The sequence below is a fragment of the Fukomys damarensis genome, unplaced genomic scaffold (genome assembly GCF_012274545.1).
Source record: "Fukomys damarensis isolate Sample0158 unplaced genomic scaffold, DMR_v1.0_HiC HiC_scaffold_35, whole genome shotgun sequence".
In the NCBI taxonomy this organism is placed as follows: Eukaryota; Metazoa; Chordata; class Mammalia; order Rodentia; family Bathyergidae; genus Fukomys; species Fukomys damarensis.
Genome location: NW_022900947.1, coordinates 45,471,316 through 45,496,569, shown reverse-complemented (window position 1 = coordinate 45,496,569; position 25,254 = coordinate 45,471,316).

The following is a 25,254-nucleotide window of genomic DNA, read 5'->3' as shown; positions in this document are numbered from 1 at the left end:
TTGAAACTGAGACCTTCACACTGAGCTACCTACCTGAGTTTTTATTCTCTTATTTTGAGACAGTGTTTGGATAAACCATTAACTTTTTCCAAGGCTAGGCTTGAACTGATGATCCACCTATGTCAGCCTCCACATCCTGATAAAAACATTTTTTTATAACCTGCAAAATCTTGAAAGTAACTGCGTCTATTAAAATTAATATAATGAAAGTGGTTCTAAGCTAAGAAGTTGCAATTACCAAGAAATAAGACCCAACCATCACTTTAGTACTTTATAGGGCATGAATGCACTACTTTTCTTAAGAATATTATGTTGATATTTTCAAAATTCTGTCAGGATGAAGAATTTTCATACAACACCCCAAAAGTAACCATTCTTCTAAGGTCAGCAGAATATGACTTTCAAGAGTAAATTCAAAGTTAAAGAATTCAAAAACATGTCAGATTCTGTCACAAACTATGCATAGTTAGCTCACTATGCACAAAATTTTAAAGCCCCAAAGGTGACTAAAATTTATTTTGTGGGTTGTCATTCATTCAATACTGCCTGTCTTTACAATACTGCGTACAGAGATGAGGAGATAGGATGAAGACAGAAACGTTAAGCAGCTTCATTCTTCAAGGATGATATCACCTTATCATCAAAGATTTGTTCTCTTTCATGTACAAAAGTTAATGGCACAATCCATACGTGTGGAAATCCACTGTTCAACTTGGATACTCTCTATGTACAAACTTATGATGAATGTCAATTCTTAATTATAGCAGTATAAGACATTTGGTTATGTACACCATTTAAGTGGAAAATAATGTGAATTTGCAAAGGTTTAGAGAAGAAAAATGAAAAAGCAGTAGTTTAAGGTAGCATCATTTATAGTTACATGTCTATATATGTTAGCTATAATGTAAGCAATATGTGTCTCTAGATTTATGTACAAATATATACTTGTTTTCATGTGTATATGTACATCTACATTTATATCTCTATATAATATTATATATATATAAAGTTGATTCTCCATATCAATCAATTCTACATTCATAGATTAAACTTTTTAAAATCCTATGTGTATTTAAAAAAGATATTTTGGTGCTATTTTTCTTAGGCAATACAGTGTAGTAATGACTAACAAAACATTTACTTGTACTTTCTACCAGATACTATGAGTAGAGTAGAGTTTATTTAAAGTACACCGAAAGCAGTGAATATTTCATATGTAATACATACTTTGCAACTTCATATAAGCACATCTGTGGATTATATTTTTTTCTGAAAATCTCAAGGAATGACTGCTCAAGTGGGAGGGAGGGGAAAGGGAGTTGGAAGTCATTTTTCTACTGCTTCTTCTACCACTAGTATTTGTGAAAGTCGTATCTACCGTAGTCCAGTTTATTTTGAGTTAGCACTGGATTTTCTGGTCACAAACATAAATTAGATACCTGTTAAATGCAGATATGCAGTAAAGTGAGGAGGAAAAATTTGAATACAATTTTGCTCACTGAACTATTAGGTAAATGGATTAACAGACTGAGGAAAGGAGGAAAGGAATAAAAAATGGAAGGAAAGAAGAAAGGTGGGAGAGAATGGGAAGAAGAAATACATTCTCTTCAGTGTTTCTCTAATTTTTCAAAGTACAATTTGTTTTAATTCTTGAGCTCTATCTGCTTTCCCACATTCCCATCTAATTAATATGTTGTATTTTTCATTGAGAGCAAAATTTTCAATTTTTTTAAAAAATTCTGTAGGTGAGGAAAACATGAAGTACTGTGGAACTCTACCCTGTTGATGCACTTCCTTTTATCTTTTAGGTTTTGCTATATTTTAGCAAAACGCCTGAGTTGGAATTAGTCCTTGGTATGGTGATTTAAGATCTGTTCTAACATGCACTTTTCCATAATGAATGTATTTAGCTTTGCCATAAAGAAGTTATTCAAATGAGATGACTCCTCCGTTCTGTGGATGTCACAGAAGAGGTATTACAGTATATTTTGGCTATTATTTACTTTATATTTTGAGTGATTTTTCTTTGATCCAAACAGAAGTAATCAAAACTACTCTGATTTTATTGAAAGCAGGTATAGCTTTGGACAGCTAAATTGTCCTTATTTTCTGTCTCCTTATTTATAAAATATAGAAAGTAATTCTGATTCACTGCATTCAGAAATTCGTTGAACTCATGTCTATAAGTAAATGTTAAGTAGCGCAAATATTTTATTCAGACTTCTCAAGTTCCCGTCAACACTATATGTATGCAATATGCCAACTGTGAGCCATACTATCTCTCATTCTCTTTTTGTGCTCAGCAATGAGTGGGATATTTCTTCAGGGTGTTGCATGAAAAGATGAGGACAGATCACTAGAGTATTTCAGCCAAATACTAGTAAATAAGATAATCATGTTTTGTGGCTTCAGGTTGATGCCAACAAGTTCATTATCTATTATAATTCCTCATGACAGGTCCAACTATTTAATTCACTGGTGCATGAAGGACAGATGAAGAATATATATTTTAGCTGTGCTACACAGTATGCTGCACTATACCTATACATTAAAATGGGGGATAGTAGAAAACAAAGGGAGAAAAAAGCATTTTCATTAAATAGCCATTTGAGAATTAAAATTTTCTTTTCAAATTAAGGAAACTATAATTTCAAAAGAAGCTTAAGCACCAAAAATCATAAGTGAGAAACCACCTGTCACATGAATATTCACTTGCCCTTTTAAAAGAAAAGTTTACATAACTTTGATAATATTGTAACAGCAATTCAATGCTAAACTCAACCTTTGTATAGAATTGGAGCAAGACAGCTGTGAAAATACAAAGGAGGAATAGAATTAGAATTTTTGAAGTTGTACTATCACCTTAAATTGGAGAAAATATTTATGCTTCACTTAGAGAAAAGAATATGTACCACGTTAGCTATCACACCTGAAAACAACCAGAATTATCTTAGGAGTTCATTAATTAGTCTCAAGAACCATGAAAGCACTTATAGCAAGCAAACTATATTAGAAAATCTATAAATGTCTATAAATTGAAAATTCATGGGCATTTTCACTGAAATAAACTTCATAGTATTTTTATTTCATAATATTGAGTTATTTTAGTGCAATACAATATTTAAAAAATGCGTTGCCTGTTCAGTTGTTCACATCATTTTACTGTCGCAGTTTACACCCAGCAGGCTCCTGCATGCCCTTCTTCTGCCCATTGTTAAGGTCCCTCCCTCTGCAAGAGTGCTCCTGACGGCAGCAAGGCCTCTAGAGTTAGACTCTCTGCTCCCAAAAGGGAGAAAGGACCCCTTCTCCGTTGTTGGTGGGAGTGCAGACTGGTGCAACTACTGTGGAAATCAGTATGGACAGACCTCAAACAGCTGGGATTAGAGGTTCCATTTGATCCAGCTATCCCTATTCTGGGTATCTTTCCAAAAGTACTAAAAGAATCATATCACAGTGATATATGCACACCCATGTTTATAGCGGCACAGTTTGTAATAACTACAACTTGGAAACAGCCCATTTGCCCATCCATTGAAAACTGGATAAAGAAGATGTGGTTTTTCTATAAAATGGAGTACTACTCGCCATGAAGAATGAGAAATTAGATTCATTCATAGGAAAATGGATACATATTGAGGATATACTCCTAAGTGAAATAAATCACACATGTGTAAATACTGAATAGTTTCTCTGGTGTGAAAAATTATAATAGTACACAAGAACCTAATGGGATCATTAATACTGTGAAATAGTAAGAAAAGTGCTAAAGGTGTTGGGAAAGTGAGAAGTGTAGGGGAAAGGGAATAAGGGAAAAGAAAAAAATATGAGAAAATGAAAAAATGGAAAAAAAGTGTTTGTAAATGGGGAGGGGAGGAGGGGAAGAAGGGAGGGCAGGGACAAGGGAAAGAAATGAGAACCAATACCTGCCATGTAAAGATACAAGATCCCAGTAATGAATGTAACTGTACTGTATACCTATTTACCAATAAATTCAATAAAAAGGAAAAAAAAACACCCCCCCCAAAAGAAAGGGTTCTATGGTCCGAGGTTATTTTGATGCATACAGGAAATAGGATCTTCAGGGTAGCTTAATATTGAGTGATGCTAACTCAACAAAACAAAGTTTTAAAACTTCCCTTAGGCTTCCCATCACTGCTTTACTGTGTGAATTTATTTTGTATATATTTAAAATTTATATCTAGAATAATTGATTTCATTTACAATACATTGAAAAATTTACAAAGTGGAGAACTTGAGCAGACTGGAGGAGCTGGTTAGAATGCCTCCCCTATTCAACCTGTTTAAGAGACCTGGCACTGACATCAGACAGACAAGAAATATTATTCCACTTCCACTCTTTTCTAGGTCTGTAACCCTGCAGAAATGGTATCATTTCACTGATACTCAACTTTGTGAATGGCATAAATTACACATGCCAAGTTCTTTATCTTTACAGTTTGAAACAATATCTTCATGTAGGAGAAATATTTCTAAGATTAAATCTTAATAACAAATGAAGTGTATTTATTTTATGAGAAAATACATTGTCTTAGTTTGTTTAATAGAATATTATACGTGTGTTACATGTTCGGATAATGACGTTGGGCTCCTGAAAACCTTGTCAATAAATTCTTCATGTCACATTTGTCTTCTCTTCCACAACACACTGCAGTTGTGCTTAACAATGTGTTTTTCATGTCAGCCCACATTTGAACGAGTGGAATAAGACACTAGAACATCTTTTGAATTATAGTGTAATTGCCACATGTTATGAACTGAATTATATTCCCCAAGATTTATATTTTGAAGCTCTAACACCCAATACTTCAGTGTAGGGATGATATAACAACGTGCTTGACACTGGGTGGCTCAAGCAATAGACTTCACACAGTGCTGGAGTTAGAAGTGTAAGCATGAGGTGTTGATGTGTTGTCTCTGAAGACCATTTGATTTGTAGGCGGCTAACTTATCTCTTCTCCTTACATGACCCTTCCTCTATCCTTGCCTGGTGTCTCTTTGTGAATTTATATTTTTCTTCCTATAAGAACTACAATCTGATTAGATTCAGATCAATTTTAAAGCTATTATTTTAATGTAATGATCTCTTAAGATCCCTATCTCCAAATTTTTTGTGCTGGTAAAACAAAATTTCTGAGGTTCAGCAATTTACAAATCCCTGAAATTTATTTCCTCACATTTCTGGAGGCTGTGAAGTTGAAGATCAAGGCACCAGTGAGCTTTGTCCACTGAAGAGGGCTGCTGTCTGCTTCCAAGACGGCACCTGAATGTGGTATCTGTCAGATGGGAGGAATTAAGTGTCCTAAACACATTCATTCCATCAATACCTTTTATAAGAGCTCTTAATCCCACTCACGAAGGAGAAATCATCATTCCTGAATCACACCTCAAAGAACCCATCTAGCAATGTTTACATTGCAATATCTAAATTTGAGAAGAGACACATTCAAAACAGAGCACAGTCTCTAAAGTACTGGGAGTTAGAGCTGGGGATCATAATTCAGTCTACAACTTGTACTAATTAAAATGTAATTCCAAAGATCTTCTAGGGTCCTATTCCACCTTGTTGAATGTGAATAGACATGGTAAATACATTGTTAAAGACAACTGCAGAGTGGGTTGTGGAAAAGGAGACAAATTTCATGCGAAGGACTGATTGACATTGTTTTCAGGAGCCCAATGTCATCACTCTGAACATGCAATGCATTTATAATATTCTATTAAACAATTTAATTAGTGCTACTTTCTTTGTCTCATTGCATGTAAATGTGACTGTCAATGGCTTCAAAAATTCTGAGGGTTGTATTTATAAGACACTATCTTCAGGAGGAATGATTCACTCATTATATTGGAAATGTTATGTTATACACCCCATTGTTAATATCAAAATAATTTATCATGACAAATTTTAGTATAATGAAAGAATGAAAACATTAGTGATATGTCATTTATTTTAAAATGTTGCTATTATCATTTAGAAATGTTATTATAATCTAATACAATTACTTTCCTCACAACTTGAATATATTGCTATATAATTTTGAAAGAATACATATAAACCAGGTGGTTTGCATTTACTTATGATCAGCATATGTAATTGTTCTACTTATAGTAAATTTGATATAATTGTAACTCTCAGTGAAATAGCTAGATCAAATGATAATCCATATATATGCTTTAAAAGTCAATGAATAAGTACTATTCATCATTTAAAAAGATACTATAGAGGTATATATGTGTTAATAAATTCATCAGGTTGTATATATTTTATATCATCATATAAATTGCTTTTTCTTTCCAAGTTCTGATTTATAAGTTAGAAAGTCTTGGTGGTAGACATATTTGATGATTCATAGTCTCCTCAAATTTGCACACATAATGTATTTTGGAAAGTATATTATATACTCTAGTTAGTAAATTTGTTTCCTGTAGCATATGCAGTAGGAAACTTGATACTATTTTATGTGCATATTAGCATAAACAAATATGTAAATGTTTTATAGGTAATGAAAAATGTTTGTCACTGTTGGAGAAAGAAGTTACAAGTAGTGAAAGAGGGACCAGACCACTGAATTACAGTCTGAAGTATCAATAAGAAATAAGCAAATAATTATTAACAGATCTATATATTTATATTTAATGTATATTCTGAAAAATATCATTATTATTAAAAATGTGATTGTATCCACAGTGTAATATACATACATTAGCCTTATATATATAATATATTAAACCACAGAAAGGACATAGGACAAACGATAACTAGCAGTGAGCAATAATACCCAAATCCAAAGAAAAATGCCTTCTTTCTGAAGAGAATTATCAATCTTCAAAATGAAAAATGTCAAAGAAAGGAATCTTTGGAAAGAAATAGATTAGAAAATGCGTGACTAAATGATTGACCAAATGACATACTGATGTCAGGAAAAACATAATTTTATAAAATTATGAATGAAATATTTTCTTGGCTTTTAGGTTCATTGTCCCTAGAAATGATCTATTATTCTCCAATTTTAAAGCCTTGTATTCACTCATGGAACTACTTATATAAAATATTTAAAGACTGTGTGGATAGTACTAGTGATAGTTCATCATACATCATACAACCCATCTAGTAATGTTCACAATGTAACAGCTAAATTTGAGAAGAGACACATTCAAAACAGAGCACAGTGTCTGAAGTACTGGGAGTTAGAGCTTCAAAATACATCGCAGCTCACATTTATCTCATATAAGAAATGCTTGCATCATCCGGGGAAAGGAGGGGTACAGTATTGTTCACCGGCCTTAGAAATATTGACTGGAAGACAAAGAAGTCACTTCTGCACTCTCTTCACTGCTCAAGGTAGTACACAGTACTACTCAATTGCGTGGTACCTAGTAAGCACGTAGGACCAGGTGGAATGTTCGATACCGTTATTCTCTGTGTTACTGGAGATTTAAAAAAGCGCACATAGTCAGTCTCTATTTGTATCACTTGTCTAATCAGATGTCCATAATATTTTTATATGTTACCACAGATGAGATTATATTTAAACCATCACTCAAATACCTAAGTAGAGGCTTCAAGATATTTGTTAAACTGAATAAATTGTACTTAAATTTTTATGTATTTATTGACTTTGTGTCAATTTTTGCCGTTTATATATGTATTCATTTATACAAGCACATTTCTATACATAATCAATGAATTCAACTTGGGAAACCTTTCTTCTCCTCTTCCTTTTCTCCTGACTTACCTATCCCAAAGTCTCTTCCCATTACCAAAGTGTATGTCCAATTGATTTTTGGATATTGTCTAAACAATATACTCAAATTTCCCTTAGACAGCTTTGACTTACAAAAACATTTTTCCCCCTCAAATCTTGAATTAATTGAAAGGTAAGTTCAAACCTTTCAGCATCAAGAGTTATTTAATAAGAATCTGAAAAACTTGCTGGAAGAAAGTGAACAGATATTTATTGTATCTGTGTGAGAGGAATGTCCTCTTCTGGAAATATAGTACTACTTACAGTATGAAATGTAGAGCTAGTCTTCTCTCATTGTACTTAGTTCAAGCGAACTGCCAGCCATGTCTATTTCAAGTAGTATATCCAGAAAAAGAAAATGTGCCATCAACCTTTTTTATGATTCTTTTGACCTTACCTTGATGTAAGCCAGGGTCAAGTTTCATTTATCACCTGACTTATTCATGGTTTGCAAAGGCTTTTTGACATCCAGAGATACTGGATTGCCTATCTATATAGTCACAATTTCTCAGAAAAAAGGGGGAACTGAAAACTTTTCCTGTGAAATAGATGTTACCTGAGGTCTATATATGTGCATTATTTACCTTTTAAAGTACAATTTAAATTTAGAGTGATAATCAAAATAGCAATTTCCTAAGAGCAGGAAAAGGAATTGCATGAGTGAGAACATGAGAGTCTTGGGAACTGGGCTGGGAGTTACAATATTTTGGACTAAGAAACTTTAGTTTTCCAGTTCAAAACATTTTGTTGTGATACGAAATAAGATGCTAGGAGTTTAGAAAAATACAATTGGAAGAAAATATGAAGGAAATTTCTTGATGATAGAAAGTGTTATGTTTTATTTGAATTGATGATTGCTTGATTATGCATTTCAAAATCTCATCAGATGTATACATAAAACTTACTACATCTCACCTTGTATATTTTTTCAATAAAGAATTCATTATAGCTTCTTTGGAAACTTCAGAAATTGGACTGACCATCAAAAGTTTGAACGACAGAGTAATAATATTTGCTTGGATATTTCTATTGAATTCTCCAGGACAATTAAGTACAGAAACTGAAGATTATGGAGAATAATAGTCAGTAGCAATAGTATCAGAATTGTATTTTCCTAAACCCGTTATTATGATCTCTTACACTTAATATTGGTTTACACTGCAACAAAATTGTTTTAATTGCTAATGTAATAATTTCATACATAATCTTTGGAAACATGTTTCTTCCTGTTTTCTCCCAGGTAACTGTCAACTTCAGAAAGAAATTGCTTTCCATGAAACACATCATTTGTCTTTCAGTGCACAAAATGTACTCACATATACTTGATCATGTAGCTGTTTCAGGGAGCATCGCACATTGTGTTGTTTGTGCGGCATTACACTAATGTGATATAGTGTGCAGAACCAGGCAGGTACCTCAAATGTGTGTACCACCACAACTGTACAAAGAGGACTAAGATTAAATTTCTCAGAATTAGCAAGGATTGCAAGTCACTAAATCCCTGTGTATCCAGTATTCAAGGAAATATAGTTTCTCAAAAGGGAAAGATTATTCATAATACTTCTACATTTACCTGAAATCAAATTTCTCTGCTTGGTGAGATCCAAAATTTTATCTGGGGATTCACAATTGAGTATAAAGCAAGAGTTTACTTTTTTATAGTGAATGTGAGTCCATAATTTCCCAAGTATTCACTATACCCTAAAGACAAACTGAACTCACTTTTCATATGTTTCATGCTCTAAGCTTTTCCCTTATTTTCCATTAAATGAAGAACACTTAACATGTCTATTTTTTTAACCTCTTGTGCCTCATCTCTCTCTCCTGTAATGACTGGTTTGAAAGAAGAGAACTGAAAATATTTTGGGACAATTTGACTGGCAAGGGAAGAGGTCTCTGATTCCAAGAATATGATATCAGCTCTTTATGTTTTACTCATAATAAGTTATGGACTAAATATCTTCATGTTTTCTTTTTCATATTTATTCCTGTACATTTTTAGCACAAGTAACTCTAACCTGTGGATTACTTTGAGATGTTTTCATAATATGGATGAATGGCAAATAAAATATGCCAAATGTACTTATTTAAAGTAAAAAGGTTATAAAATTCCATCACTTCATTTAAATTTACAGACTGTTGCAATTATTTTGATTATAATTAATATTCTGTCAATTATAATAACCTATACAAGTTTTTTCTAAATCCCTAAATAAAACTAAAAAATATCTTGTTCTTGATAAAACAGCTTCATTTTAACATTTAGTGTCTCAAATACATTTTCTTAGACTTTTAAAATACAACTTTTGTTGGTGAGCAAAAGAATCCCATGATATTCACATGCACAACAGTACAATTGTTGTACTTGGTCAACTGCACAAAGTTTCTTAGACTGCATCTCTGAGGGCATTATTATCTTTACAAAGATTTGCAAGTACTATATAAGATATGAATAAAATGAATTCTTTTCCCTATTTTCATGTATCTTCACCAAGAAAATAGTTTACTTTATGAAATTAGGAAATTCTACAGCCTAGGGTAAAAGCTAATAGGCAATAAGAGGTTAATAACAACTTATATTAAAAATCATAAATCTTTGGTGGCATTGTGTAATACTTATCTTAAGGATGAGAAAAATTCTAGATTGACTTCAGTAGTTTGAGAGGAATGAAATTGATTGATTAGCTGGAAGGAAATGGCTGTTTATGAAATTCTAGGATTGAATTAGAATTAATATTCATTATTTCACTAAATTTTCACAGTAACATCTTAAGGTTGATGTTATTCAATATTTATTTTATTTCATGAAAACTAAGGCTGTATTAAAAAATAACTTGTTCCTTTTAAAGAACTGTTTTGTTAATAAAATATTTTTATAGCCCGAGTGAAGTAGAAAGCATGACTTTTGGAATAAATGGAGACAAGAACTAAAGCCAAACACACACTCACATATACACACACAGAGGAAAAATGTGCTTCATTAGGGAAAAACGGAAGGTTGAAGTACCATTCTTTGTGTTCAAGAAAAGGAAATTGAAGGAGGAGGAGGAAGAGGAGCAGGAGGAAAGGAGGGTGAAGTATAAGAGGAGGAGGAAGAGAGGGGGGACAAGGAAGGCAACAGAGATTAAAATAGAACTGCGGTAAAACTGGCTAAGGAGCTGTCTATGAACCAAAAATCCAGAGAGGTTCCTCAAAAGATGTAGAAACTTTATTTTATTTATTTATTATTTATTTATTTTTTGGTTTTTTTGAGACAGGGTCTCACTATGTATTTGAGACTGACCTGGAACTCACGATGTAGCCCAGGCTGGTCCGGAACTCACGGCGATCCTCCTGCCTCAGACTCCCGAGTGCTACCATGACAAGTGTGCGCCACCACGCCTGGCTCATAAGCTGTAGAAACTTTAAAAGACAAGAATTTCTTGACGTAAAGTAATCCAGCATTGTGTTCCTCAAATCTTCAATGAAAATTTGGTCAAGAAGATTTTGCTTTTTTTTTGTTCTTGCATTTTTGTGAAGTTTTAACACAGCTCTGGATTTTACCTTGGAAATTGCAGAATGGGGTACATAAGTTTAAAAAAAAAAAAAAAAGCTTTGGGTCCAAAGTCTCTCAGTTGTTTACAAAATTTTATTTTCTCTTCCCTTTGTCAAAGTCTTAACAGAGAATTTCCTCTACACAATCTCTTCTATTTGACTTGTTTTCATTTTTGAGGACTTAGGAAATAATACTTAATAGAAAAGTGTGGTTTGGGTAAATTTTCTCTGAAAGAAAGTGAATTTACTCTAAAAGAGTAAATTGTGAAAATCTAAATTTATTTTTAAAAGAAAGAGATGTAGGCAATCCCATTTGTTTAAAATACATACTTTAAAGTTTCTGAACACAAGCTTTGTCACTTAATTTCATAAATAGATAAAATAAATTTTTATCTGGAGAATCTGTTTGGCTATAAACACACATATTTTATAGCCCATAAACAAATTATTCTTTTAAATAATTCAAACATATTTCCCATAGAATTCTTTATAATTTGAATCCTCTTTAAAAATTCCTTCTAGATATCTATTGATGGTTAACATATGACAGTATCTAAGACCGCTGGACATAAATCTGGGATTATATGGTTTGATTTCTGACTTGGCCACTATGCATCTCAGTAAACATTGGGAAATTTCTTAAATATCCTTTTTGTTTTCTTCATGCTAAAGCAATGACATTATTTTTTTCCTATTGATCTGGACCAATCCAGAGCCAAGGGATGGAAAGAACTACCATTTTAACACGCTCCTATCTCTGTGGGAGGGGAATTTCCACCTGGCAGAAGGGGCCTGTGATCTGTGATACAATATTTGTAACCCATAATCTGATTTTACTCTGCATTGTAATGGCTTCTTTATGACTATGCCTACAAAATTAGTTTCTCTGTGGCTCCCCTTTTCCCTGCAAAAATTCATTCTTCAAAGTTATCTGGCCTCTTCGTTGCTTGGTAACCCCTGAAAGTCAGATATTTTATGTGGTGACTGATTTAGAAAGACACAGAAAGTAAAACCTGTTGGGTTTATTAAGAGCTATAGCAAGAAATAAGTACTCTGCAACTTCCACTAAATTTGTTGATTAAAAATATTATTGGGCCTGGCTAGATTAAGATAGTGGAGAATAGACTGGACAATTTGATGACAAGGGACAAGGTTAGATTACATAAGAGCATTACTGATAAAATGTATGGCTTTGTCTACTTTAAAGAAATACAAGATACTGCACAGAATAATGATCTTTCTTTTTCTTTCATTTTTTTTTTTTTAATTTTTGAGACAGGGTTTCTCTGTATAATTCAGCCTGACCTTGAACTCACTATGTAGCCCAGGCCTGCCATTAACTCATAGGAATCCTCCTGGCTCAGCCTCCTGATTTCTAGGCTTGTAGGTATGTGCCACCATGCCCTGCTATTAATGCATACATTATACAAATATAATTATTTGTGATGTTTAGAAAAAGAATCATTATCCTGTACATGCTCAATAAAAGTCAGCTTTATTAGGAAAATTTTACAAATGTAAAATTTTTTCTAGCTCAGTTAAAATTATTATGAATTTTTAAATATCTGCCTCTCTCTCTCTCTCTCTCTCCCTTTTATCTTCTGAAAACAATTATAAATGAGAATAGCAGATGACATAAACTGAAATAAGTATTTGTCCAAATTCTATTCCCATTTCTTAGACTCTCATATTTATTGACATCAGACAAACTTTCTGTCTTCATTTTTTGTGGACTCTTATTGACATTTGTCTAAATGCCATTAAGCTGACACAAAAATATCCTGCAAATGATGTAATCTCTTCTCATTCATCGAAGATTAAAATGTATGGAATTTGTTTTTCTTTGTTTTTCTAGTAAGTCTGAATAAAGGAAGGATATATCAGGTGTATGAGTCATACTTGTATTTATATTGGCACTTACATTTTTACTTATGTTGTCTTGCCACACACTTGGGGAAGTAAAGCATTATTTCTTTCCAGTTTGGTGCTAATGTACATGACTAATGCACTAATAAATATTGCAAGCAAATCAATTGTGCTTCCTATTAGTAAGGTGAACAGCAATAGCATTTTATGCAAGATCATAGAGACAGAGCACTAAACCTGAAAAAGGATGATTCTAACCCTGACATTTCATTATTTGGGGCCATTTGTGCATCTCCTTTAATGTACAGTTAATGTAATTTGAGGCTATGAATCTTTTTTATAGTGTTACTCTATATTCTTAAAGTAACAGATTTCAGGTTGTGAATATAGCAAAAAACATTCACAGAATTCTGACCAGAAACTAAACACTCAGAAAATTTCATTCTTTGTGGGGAAAATATATGAATCCTATTTATTTTTCACTAGAATATACACTTTACATGAGTAATGTTTGACATATATTTGTTGCTAGTAAAATTTTAAAAATCTGTCTTATTCAGTTCATTGTTTCTGCAAGAGAAGCCTGGAGTTGCAGCAGCAAGAAATGATAAACTGTAGAAATATTGGTTTTAGCTGTAGATAGACTATGATTGATCAGATCAGTCCTCTCTGCCCAGTGGCTTCTATATTTACCATTATTTTTTAAGTGGCTCAGCACCCTACAGAGCCGATCTTACAAAGCAGCCAAAAAAGAATGGGTTCTGTTCAGATGTGTAAAGCAGAGAACATACAAGTGTGGAAAATGTGGGCCACCTCCAATAAAGTCAGCTAGGCTTGGAGTAGTATCCCATAAGTTTTGGAGTCATTGGAGTAGCAAAATCAAGTTGCTGATATGACACTCTAAAATGTGGAGATGACCATTAATCAGATGTCCATAGCTGTTGCCTAGTAAAAAGGAGAATTGCAGAACCAGAGGTGACAGTGGCATTGGTGAAAATGATTGTTGCCCAAAAGGGGATTAGTGGTGATTGCAGCCACATTATAGACCTGACTGTGTGCTGACCAAAGTATTGTATTCTAATGGTCTACTCATACAGGCTGTGTTTTACTTTGTCAGTATTACAAGATTCGATATTTTCTCATTAAGACTATACCCCTTCTACATGCAAAACAATTCACTATAAAACAGAATGCTGTGTTACACTGCCAGAAGCCTTATTTTTATCTCATGTTTTCAGCTTTTTAAAAAACTGTATGAAAAAGCCACAATAAGTGATTTATCTCTATCATCTCAGCTTGAATAACTGGCATCTAGAATGTTTATACAGTGATGGGATTACTTAACAGTGTATTTCTCAGAACATAAAAACATTGGTAAGCAACAGGTAATTAATTATGTGTGTACATGCATACATAAATGAAAGGAGAGGTACAACCACATACTGTATCTAATTGTCTAGTATGAAATTATATATGTTTTATTACATATATTACATTGACTAGATAACAAACATTTATATGTCTGACTTTTCTAGTAAATTGTATATCATAAATATAAAATTATATACAAATATATATATTTATAAATGCTTATATACATATACACATTGAAGTCAAACATGGTCTTTAGAATAATAATGAGATTTATCACTAATTCTGCAGAAATTCCCTGACATATTAAGTTATCACATAATACACAGGAATTTATTCTAGAGCTATTGATATTTATAAAAGAAGGATAATCCTAAAACCAAGGAAGAAGAAGCAAGTATCAAGCCCCAGGTGTAATCCAAAGGGCAATTCTGAAACATAGTGTAAAACAGACAACAGAAAGAATGTAAGCAAAGCTCTTGTACCATCTGTTTTTATCAATCTTCACAGAGACAAGGATATGCAACATAATATTCAAGGCCTTTCTTATGGACTTAAATACTACCTTTGCCTTCATGTTTTGTGCTTTTTCTTTACTACAATATTCCAAATTTCTTCTATTGAAAAATGTTCAGATAACAAAATTTTTATAATTTAACCAAAAGAGCTACATTTGAGGTTATGATAATCAGCATATTAGAGACGGGGGTGCAAAGAGAGAGAGAGTGTCTTCATAATGTATAGCTTTTTATAGTGTTTCATTATTGCTGGAAAATGTCTCCTTTCACCATTAGAAAATCAGTGTCTACCACGATGGGTGATACCATGTGATGTTTAAAGTATTTATGATATGAATGAATAAATTCTTAAATAAACCATCTACATGTGTCATAATAGCCCTCTGTACAGTATAGTAATAACTAACCCTCAAATCTCAATGACTTATGACAAAAGTTCATTTTTTGCATATCCCATGTAACTATCATGGGTTGGCTATGAATCAGTTTTTTCCTTGACAGGATTTTAAAATTAAATTAATAGAAGAACTAGTCAAACTTGTCTTGTAAAATTGTTAACTAGTAAGAGGAAAAGATAACTGGTGTTAGCAATCTTCTACCAATGTTCTTCCTTAGTCAAATCAAATCACATGACCAATTCTGACAATCTGGTGAGGGAGAATAATACCTTTAAAATGTGACTATACAGTGTTCCATATTTGAGCTAGTGAAACTGAAAGGATTTGAAAAAACAAATCAAATCCATGCTGATAACATCTTGATCCTGAAAATATTAAGATTAGAAAGAACTTTTAGGATTCATGTCAATGTTTTAAACCTTTCAGTTGGAGTAGCTAAAGAAACACGAACAGACACTGCAATCAGAAAACAGGATTCTCACTGTAACCACTTTTGTGCTAAGTAAATTTGAGTACTACACTTTTCTTTAAAGATCATGGAAATAAATTATATGCTCACTTTTCACATTATTCTGAAAAGATATATTAGTGGGAATGACAGAGCCTCTACATTTCAAAGTTTGAAAGAATTTGAGGAAAAGAAAACCCACCAAATTAGAAGAATTGAACACACAGATATCGTGCAGATAACTTATTCTTTGTGCACCTATTTCAAAAGAGCTGCATTTTAATCCTAAATACTTGCCAGTCACTAAAGTACAACAGCTAGTCCATGCAGCTACACAACGACCGTGACTATGACTTATCTGATATGACTTTTTTAGTCTCTTCATAACTACAAGTGGTAGGACACAAAACTTTAAACCTGAATTCTTCAACTTTGCTGCTGTTCGTAGTCATTTTGCTATAAATTAGTGTCATTGGTAACAATGATTTTAAAAGATAATGTGAATAAAAGTTTTAGGAGAACTTAGTTTATAAGATTTTAACAAGTTTTTATGCTTTGTCAATTGGAGCAGAATTCATTTATGGTGATTCTTTTATTGGTAACAAAAATGCTGGGTTAAATAGCTACTATTCTGCAAAATGATATTCATGCTTTCAGGTCTTAACAAGCCTCACCTTTTGCATAATACCTTTTCCTACCACTCCAGCCCCCACTAAGATCTCTTTCCACGCAGCATTTAACTGTGTGAACTGCTGGTTTGGTTATTTAATAATGTGTACTATCTAGAATTGTTCCCAGGGTAACTTACCATCCACAACAATTGTGTTTACTCTGCCCAACTTTAATCACACTAAGTGATGATTAAAATTAGCAATTCTACAAAGAGCTGCCACCACCACCTTACTGCCTACTATGAAAAACTTACTGTTGATATTCATTAATTAGTAATAAATCCTGTTGAGACTTGTGTGAATTATTCTACTGTAAGAGAACAGAATTGTATCCCAAGAGTAGTTCTATTGTCTTGGGAGGTAGTGGTATATAACATAAGCAGGGTCTTTACATTTACATTTGATATTAAAATTTTATGTGTATAAGGCTTTGATAGATTGGTATTCTTTTTCTTTTGCAGATGAGAAATATATGTAAGTAAGCAGGACAGGATAACTGTTTTTGTCCGTTCAAGTCACTAGCTGGTTTCAGAATACATTACCTTGTTAGGGCTGCCATAATATTTTCTTTCTTGCTATAGTCATATCTGGTGATGGAAGTCTCACTATTTCACTTTTCTATTCCATCACGATTATGTGCATGTTCATCTTTGAGTCTCTTTGGCTCTTGCTCATAGGACTATTTACTCCTCCACTTCGGGCAGGATGGCTGTCCTAACATCATTTTTTCATTTTCAGCCTGCATTCTGCAGCAGCCTTTAGACCGAACAATCTTTTCATCACTGAGGTTGGGTCACTTTTAAATATCTCCCTCATGGCATCATGGAAGCCAACTCAAAGATATCTATAAGAGATGCAGCCTTACTGCTTTTCAAAATAAAGCATATCAAAATTTTAATCTTTGACCGATTGCTTTTAAATAACACAAGCATTCTTGTTGAAACCTGTATATTGACTGAATTACACCAACAACAGGATTTTCAAAGACAGTTGTAGTTATTTATAATTGACAATGTTACTTTATACTAGCTGTATTTCATTTAATCCTTTCTGTCATTATCATCATCTGAATACACTGTTGAATACCCACTGTGGCCCACATGGCAGAAAGATTGTTTCAGATTATGGTAGTCAGGATTCTTCAGAAAAATAGAACCAATGGGAAACATATCAGACTAAGAAAGAGCGAGAGAATTTTGTGTTAAGAAATTGGTGCATGCATTCATTAGGCCAGCAAGTGCAACATATGCAGCTGATCTTGGCAGGCTGGAGACCCAGAGCAAGGTGGATGTTACAGTACAAATTTGGAGGTAGTCTAGAGATCAAATTCTCTTTTCCTGAGAGGACTTGAGTTTCTTTTCTCTCCATACATTCAGTTTATTTGATGACCCACAATACAGAGTTAACCCAGGTACTCAGTGTACTAATGTAACTATTACTGTCATCTAAAAAAAGACCTTCACAGCGGTATTCAGATTGGTGTTCAAGCAAATATCTAGGTGTCATAGCCTAACCGAGTTGACATATAAAATTAACAGTTGTGATGTTTGATTGATTATGTCAACTTGAGAAGGAAAAGATTAGCCAAATCAGCTAAGGATGTGGTGGACCCACCTAGGGCAGCTCCATGGATGGTATAAAGGACAAATGAGGAAAGATGCTGCTGCTTCTGTTCTTCTAAGGAGCTCCAAACTTTGCCTTCACCTTCGACACCTTCTCTTTGCTTCCAGCACAGACTCTTCAGCTTCTGGGGTGGACCCTTCAGTCTTCCAGGGAAGACCCATTGGCCTCCTGATACAAACTCACATGGGACACTGCATTGAGCTCCAGGCCTTCGACTCCTTCAGTCTCCAGTGTGCAGACAGAGCTTTTGCCCTCTTTTACATTGAATTCTGTGGGAGGCCATTGTAAGGCAATCTTGCAAACTCATAAATATTGTATATCTTGTGTTATATCTGTTTCTATAGTAAGTACTGGCTGATAGAACAATCATGCAATGAATGCTTTCATATCCTAGTCTGTCGTTTAGTCTTAATCTTTTCCATTTCCACTCCCTTAAACTAGCAAGCACAATGCTCTTCATATCAGAGAAGACTTTATGGGAATATTACTGATTGACTGCATAAAGAAATGTTATTTTTCTTCTCATTTCACAGTGTTCTCTATTATTCTAAGATAAATTCAATAGATATTTTATATTCATTATTGCTTGCCTCTTGAACTTAATGAGAATTATTTGCTACCAAGACTACCCATGTCAAACTGATTATAATCAGTTCCAAAGATATATTTTGATTGCAATAAATAGATCAAATGTTCATTAATATTGAAGTCAGATTATCACAGGAAATCTACTATTCTTTGTTCATTTACTTTTATTAGCATTTGAAATTTTTCAGGTAGGACCTAATTAAACTACATTCAGAAATACTAATTTTTTTGAGAATAAAAGGTTATAAATCATAAAATTCTTGTGTTTAACAGAAAAGCAGTGTCATGAGAGAAGAAGACTATGGCTATCTAGAAAAATAACTCCCTGACTTACTGTTAAACCATCTAACTTAAATTGTCAAATCATTAATCTATATTTATTGTCATATCTGTGATTTTTTATTGGAATAACATTTAAATGTTTAATAGCTAATTTAAATTTAGCCTTGATGCTGGAGATGTAGCTCACTGATAAAGCACTGTCCTAGCACATATGAGGCCTCTGATTCAATCCCCTGTTCTGCAAATAAGGAAATAAATAAAATTTAAATACAGCTACATAAAATCTGTCTCTTTAATCTACTTTGTAATAATCAATTTGGAAATCAACAGTAAATGTTCTTAAAGAATTATGATCAAATAAGTCAAAATCATGATCCAGTCACTCCCACCTATGAGCACATGAAGCTTTGGGGAGACATCTATATATAAGACTAATGGATCATTTCTCAGCCTTTTGGCTAAGATCAAGTGTAGATACAAGACTAATGCACATCCCATTTATCCAATATGCATACAGTTCATCTGTAAGAGTTGTAAAAGTGGTAACGATTTTAGCATTGCTGAAAAATACAAGCCCAATTTCTCGGAGATTTAAGACAACTCTTGCCTTTCGCAAGCTCCTCTAGAAATGAAAAGAAAGTTAAATACTTCCAACATATAATGACACAAGATAAACACTGCCATACTAAAAGGCACAAATAGTAGGATAGAATTGTATTGTATCAGAAGGAGAATTACACAATTTGGGGGGGGATCATTTCACATTTCAATTATGATTAGGCCTACTTTTTCTTCCAACAGACTGGTTATGGCATATTGAGATGCAACTCTATTTTTGCTTGTGGTCACAACTAAGACCTCAGTGGTCCCATGATGCTGTGACTCTCTAGGTCAGGATTGCATGAGTTGAAAACATCCTGGTTCCTTAAGAACCCAGTAGTAAGAGAAGAGTTTCACCTGGGGAGGAGCAAATTCCTTTGATTTGTGTGACAAATTCACATTAATTCCTCCCACTTACTATTGTAAGAAAACTCTCCTCACAGACCTCCTCAATTCTGTGACCTAAACTCTTCATCAGCATAATGTCTGCATAGATGTAGAATTATTACTGCCCTAAGTCACCTGATGTTTCCTATAATGTGTGCACTGAATAAATAGCGGCTAGCTCAGAGAGTCTTTGTCTTTGCCCACTCTGAGACCCTGACCCCCTGGCCCCTCAGGTACTTTGAAATTACACAAGTCTTTATTTCTTTTTTTGTTTTTTTTATCCCTTGTCATTCCCCTTTCTAGGCATTTGGAGCATTCACCACCGTCCCATAGAAAAGAACAGGAAAAAAGCAAGACCGAAATCCCATGGTTCTGTGTACCATATCTGGGGTAATCTGTAGCAAGAGGTGAACTCCAATGAGCTTTGTGGGCTCCACTCCTTTGGCACTGCATTGTAGCCCTGATAGCTTTTCTCTGGGGGTAGCTTTGTTCACTTTCTGCAGCTTTCCTAAGATAATCCATGTCCCTTCCTTCTCCAAACTTTGGTTGTCCATTGCATTTTTGGTCACACACAATCTCACACACTGACCTCCCAGAGCCACACTGTCTGGCCTCCCAGGCCTTCTTCTGAAATCTGGATGGAAGCCTCCCTGACTCCACAATTCTTGTATTCTGCATTGGCTTAAAACCAGCACTACATGGATGATGTTAAGATCTGTTGCCAGCTGGAGCAGTAGCCATGCTTCCTTCCCTATGGGCTGTAGGGGTGGAATGCTTGGATTGCTGAGCACTATGAACCCAATCCTGAGGAACAAATTTCCTAGTCAACCACCATTCAGAAACACTGTATCCTGGGCTGTTTTCTGAAATCAAAGACTTTCATCTGTGCAATGTTGAGGTTACATAAGGTGGAGTCAAGCTTACGATACCCTCAGCCCATCTTTTCTATTATCCTGTTCAAAACTACTTGGCTTTTTAATACTAATTTTTCAGCAACCAGTTCTTTCCTGCTTCCATTTTGCAGGTTATAACTTTACTAGCACTTCCTTTCTGGCCAGACTCAAAACTTTTTAAATCCTTTATTCTTCTGGGCCTTTTGCTCTTGATTCTCCAAGTAGAACTTGCAATCACCCCCAACAGTAGCCATACCACAACCTCAACATCAGGCCGCTTTAAATTTTCTTACTTTATATTAATTAGTCCATTGCCTTTAATTTCAATCTCCACAACGTATGTGGACATAGGCAAAATGCAAATTTTCTGCCAAAACAAAACAAACATGGTCTAGTGTCCAACTACCAATGTACTCCTTGTTCTCAACTGAAACCTGAGCCTGGTCTTTACTGGCTGCATTTCTATCAGCATTTTGGTCTTATGAGCTCTAATGAGAATCTCCCATAAAGATTTTTAAAATTTACTCATTAAGTTTATCCAAACATGATGACATTCATAATTGGGAATTTGTACCTTTATGTGATATATCTTGGCTCTTACTTTTTTCCCCATTTCCCTGCCCTCCCTTAAACCCCTCCAACCCTCCCTATTTACAAAAACTTTATTTCCATTTTTCTGGGGCTGTTTTTCCAGCCATTTTCTTCAAACCTTTGCAAACTCTTCCCACAAGATAGTTCCAAAGATTTCCAAACCATATTGTCAGGTAATCACAGCAATGACACCATTTCTCTTGTAACAACAACAACAACAACAACAAAATGACTTAGTTACTTTTCTTGTTGCTGGGGAAAAAATATCTTACAGGAGGAAGTACCTCTAATGCCTTAGAGGAGGAAAGGTTTATCTTATCTCACAGTGTGTAGAGGTTTCCATCCATAGTAGGCTGGCTCCATGGCAGGGAAGCATGGCAGAGGGTAATGGCAGAGGAAAAACAGTCTATGCCATGACAAAGAAAGCAGCATGGGACTTCCCTCTTCTTTCCCTTTCTGTTCCATCACATCCCTTCCAGGCTATAAGTGTATTGATTGGTTCCCCCCACACCCAGGGTGGGTTTTCCCTCTTCAGTGAGTCCATCATACACACCCAAAGCTATGTTAATCTAATGAGTAAACTAATCCTATATCATATACTCATGATCAAATATCCCACACCCATGCATGATCCTGTTACTCCCAAGAGCCACACCTGAGTATATGAGGTTTTGGGGGGACATCTAGATATAAGCTGTAACAATGAATAAAGAAATTACTACTTTTGAACTGTTTTGTAAGTATAACATCTATAATTTTATTTAAATCTTAACTATATTTTTAATCTTAACTATATGCATTTTATTTTGGGATGAAACAGATTTAAACTAACTTTTCCTTCTATTTTATTTTATCTTTATCTAAAAATATACTTTAGTCCTAGCAGGCACCTCTAACATAAAGTCAAACTAGAGCATTCAAATTTATTTTAATTATCAGATTTGTATATAAATGCAAATATTCATATGCATTTTTCATTTGAATATTCCTTTGTTTCCAGTTTACATAGTATCATTAGAGAAAGACATCATTTTAAATGAATAACTTACAATAAATTTTTGATAAACTAGGAATAGATACAACTTTTAATCTTGCTAGATATCTAAAACATGAGTTCATATTATCTAAAATTGAAGATTGAGTTATAGGAACAAAGTAGGTTAGGAGTAGGAAAAATTATTACAAGGAAGACAGCTTCTATCTAAAAGAGGCAGTAGGTTGCCCACCCACTCTGCTTCTCAAAGCCACTTGACAAGGTGGGTTCAAGTCAGAACAAAACTATAGTGAACTATTAAGATTACAAGTACACTCTTTAGTTAAGATTGATCCAATAGGAAATAACAACAACAACAACAAAAAACTATGATCAACCAATAAGACTAAGACAAGCATAGTCACTTAGGTAATAATGATTAAATGGGGATCCAAAGGGGAAGCAAGTCGTTCAGAAAGTCTACAAGGAAGGAATAAGGACTTTAGGTAAGGGAAGAGTCAGGGATCTTTCCTATAAGAGAGTAAGGGCATGGTCCCCTACCCAGGAGATTGATACCTATTTAGCATATCAATCACTGCGATTCATCCCTAAGGAAAGCACGCAGGTATAGTAGTTTCTCTTCTTTTATAATGCTGGCCATCAAAGAATGTGTCTTGATTGTCTTCCATGTTGGCTCCTCATTGTTCTCCATGTTTGCTCTTCTAGGGCCAGCCCTGTCCAACAGCTTACAAGATATGTACTTAACTTATCTGTCTACAATATTTTCATCTTGCATTACTTCATAAATATAGAAAATAATTTTAGATATCGAATATCAGTCTGTAAATTTTTTGAATGTATAAAATATAAGAAATAATATATAATGTGCCATATTGGTTTGGGTTGTTTTTAGAAGAAGTTCTTTATATTTTTTATTTTTTAAGATTTCTGTTAAATGTTCAGTGATATAAAAATACTACCTGAATTTCTTGAGTTACTCTATAAAATTTTGCTTCCTTTTTCTCTTACCCCCATGTAATAATTAGTAGTTTCTACATGTTCATCTTAAAAAATGATTTTTAGGTGGGTACCAGGGATAAAACTCATGAACTTTGGCTTATGAGGCAGGAGTGATGCCACTGAGCTAAATCCCAAGCCCTTATCTTAAGTGACCCTTTAAAAATAAGATATATTTATCCAGATTTCACCGTACACTTAAAAGACGGTGGCTCTGTCTACTCTTTAAAAATTATAGACTCAAAGAGCTTGGACTGGAGGCTCCATTTGACCCAGCCATCCCTCTGCTGGGCATCTTTCCAAAAGAACTAAAAGAATCATATCACAGAGAAGTATGCACACCCATGTTTATAGCGGCACAGTTTGTAATAGCTAAATCTTGGAAACAGCCCATTTTCCCATCCATTGGAAACTGGATAAAGAAGATGTGGTTTTTCTATAAAATGGAATATTACTCAAGCATAAAGAATGAGAAAATAGATTTATTCATAGGAAAATGGATACATATTGAAGATATACTCCTAAGTGAAATAAATAAGTCACACATGTGTAAATATTGAGAGTTTTCTCTGGTGTGAATAAACTGTAATAGTACATAAGATACTAATGAGATAACTGACATTGTGAAATGGGAAGAAAAGGGCTAAAGGTGTAGGGAAGGTGGAATGGGTAAGGGAAGGGTAATAAAGGAAAAGGAAAAAAAGTGAGAAAATGAAAAGCTGGAAATAAAGTGTTTGTAAATGGGGAGGGGAGGAGGTGGTGAAGGGAGGGCAGGGACAAGGGGGAAAAATAATGAAAAGATGAAAATAAAGTGTTTGTAGATGGGGAGGGGAGGAGGGGGTGAAGGGAGGGCAGAGGTAAGGGGAAAAAATGAGAATCAAGACTTGTCGTGCAGAGGTACAGGATCCCAACAATTAATGTAACTGTGATGTATCCCTAAAATGTACCAATAAACTGAATTAAAGCTGAAAAAAAATTATAGACTTCCCACTTGTTTCTAATTTTATTTAAATAAGAGGTATCTGGGTTCATACAAAAGGGTCTCCTTACTCTGCTAAAATATTTTGCTCCTAGATCACAGAAAGAAAAGATATAAAAATAATGTATCTTACTAATTTTAATGCCATTTTAATCAAAACAAATACATTTTTATAAATACTCTGGTAGTAAATGATTAACATAGATTCTTAGGCCCTTACCTAACTAAACTAGAGCAGAGTGTGAGTTATTTGAATTGTTGTGGCTGTCTAAATCTTCTTCAGTTTTAATGTGCCTGATAAAGCCAGATTTTGCCAGTATATTTTGTTAATAATTAGTATTGATTGATGAAATGCTTAAAGGTGTCCCATCCTAATTTTCTTTTTTGCAATTATGTTCTGGTTGTCATATTTCATGTCTATCATGTATATATTTAGAAGATTTATCAGTATTGAACATAGAAATCTTGTATTATGGGCTACTTTTTCAAACTACCACATACTTTTAGATTTTGGATGGAACATAATCTGATTTAGCTACTTTTTTCTTCTTCTTTTTTTTTTTGGTACTGGGGATTGAACTTGGGACCTTGCCCTTGCAAAGGCAGGCTGTGGAACTACTGAGCTCAATCCCTAGCCTTGACTTGGATATTTTTAACAGACTGTTTTGTATTATGTTTTGCAGTTCTTTGAGAATGTGGTGGTAGATATCCATGCAAAATAGTGTGGGGAAATATTTCTTAATTACATC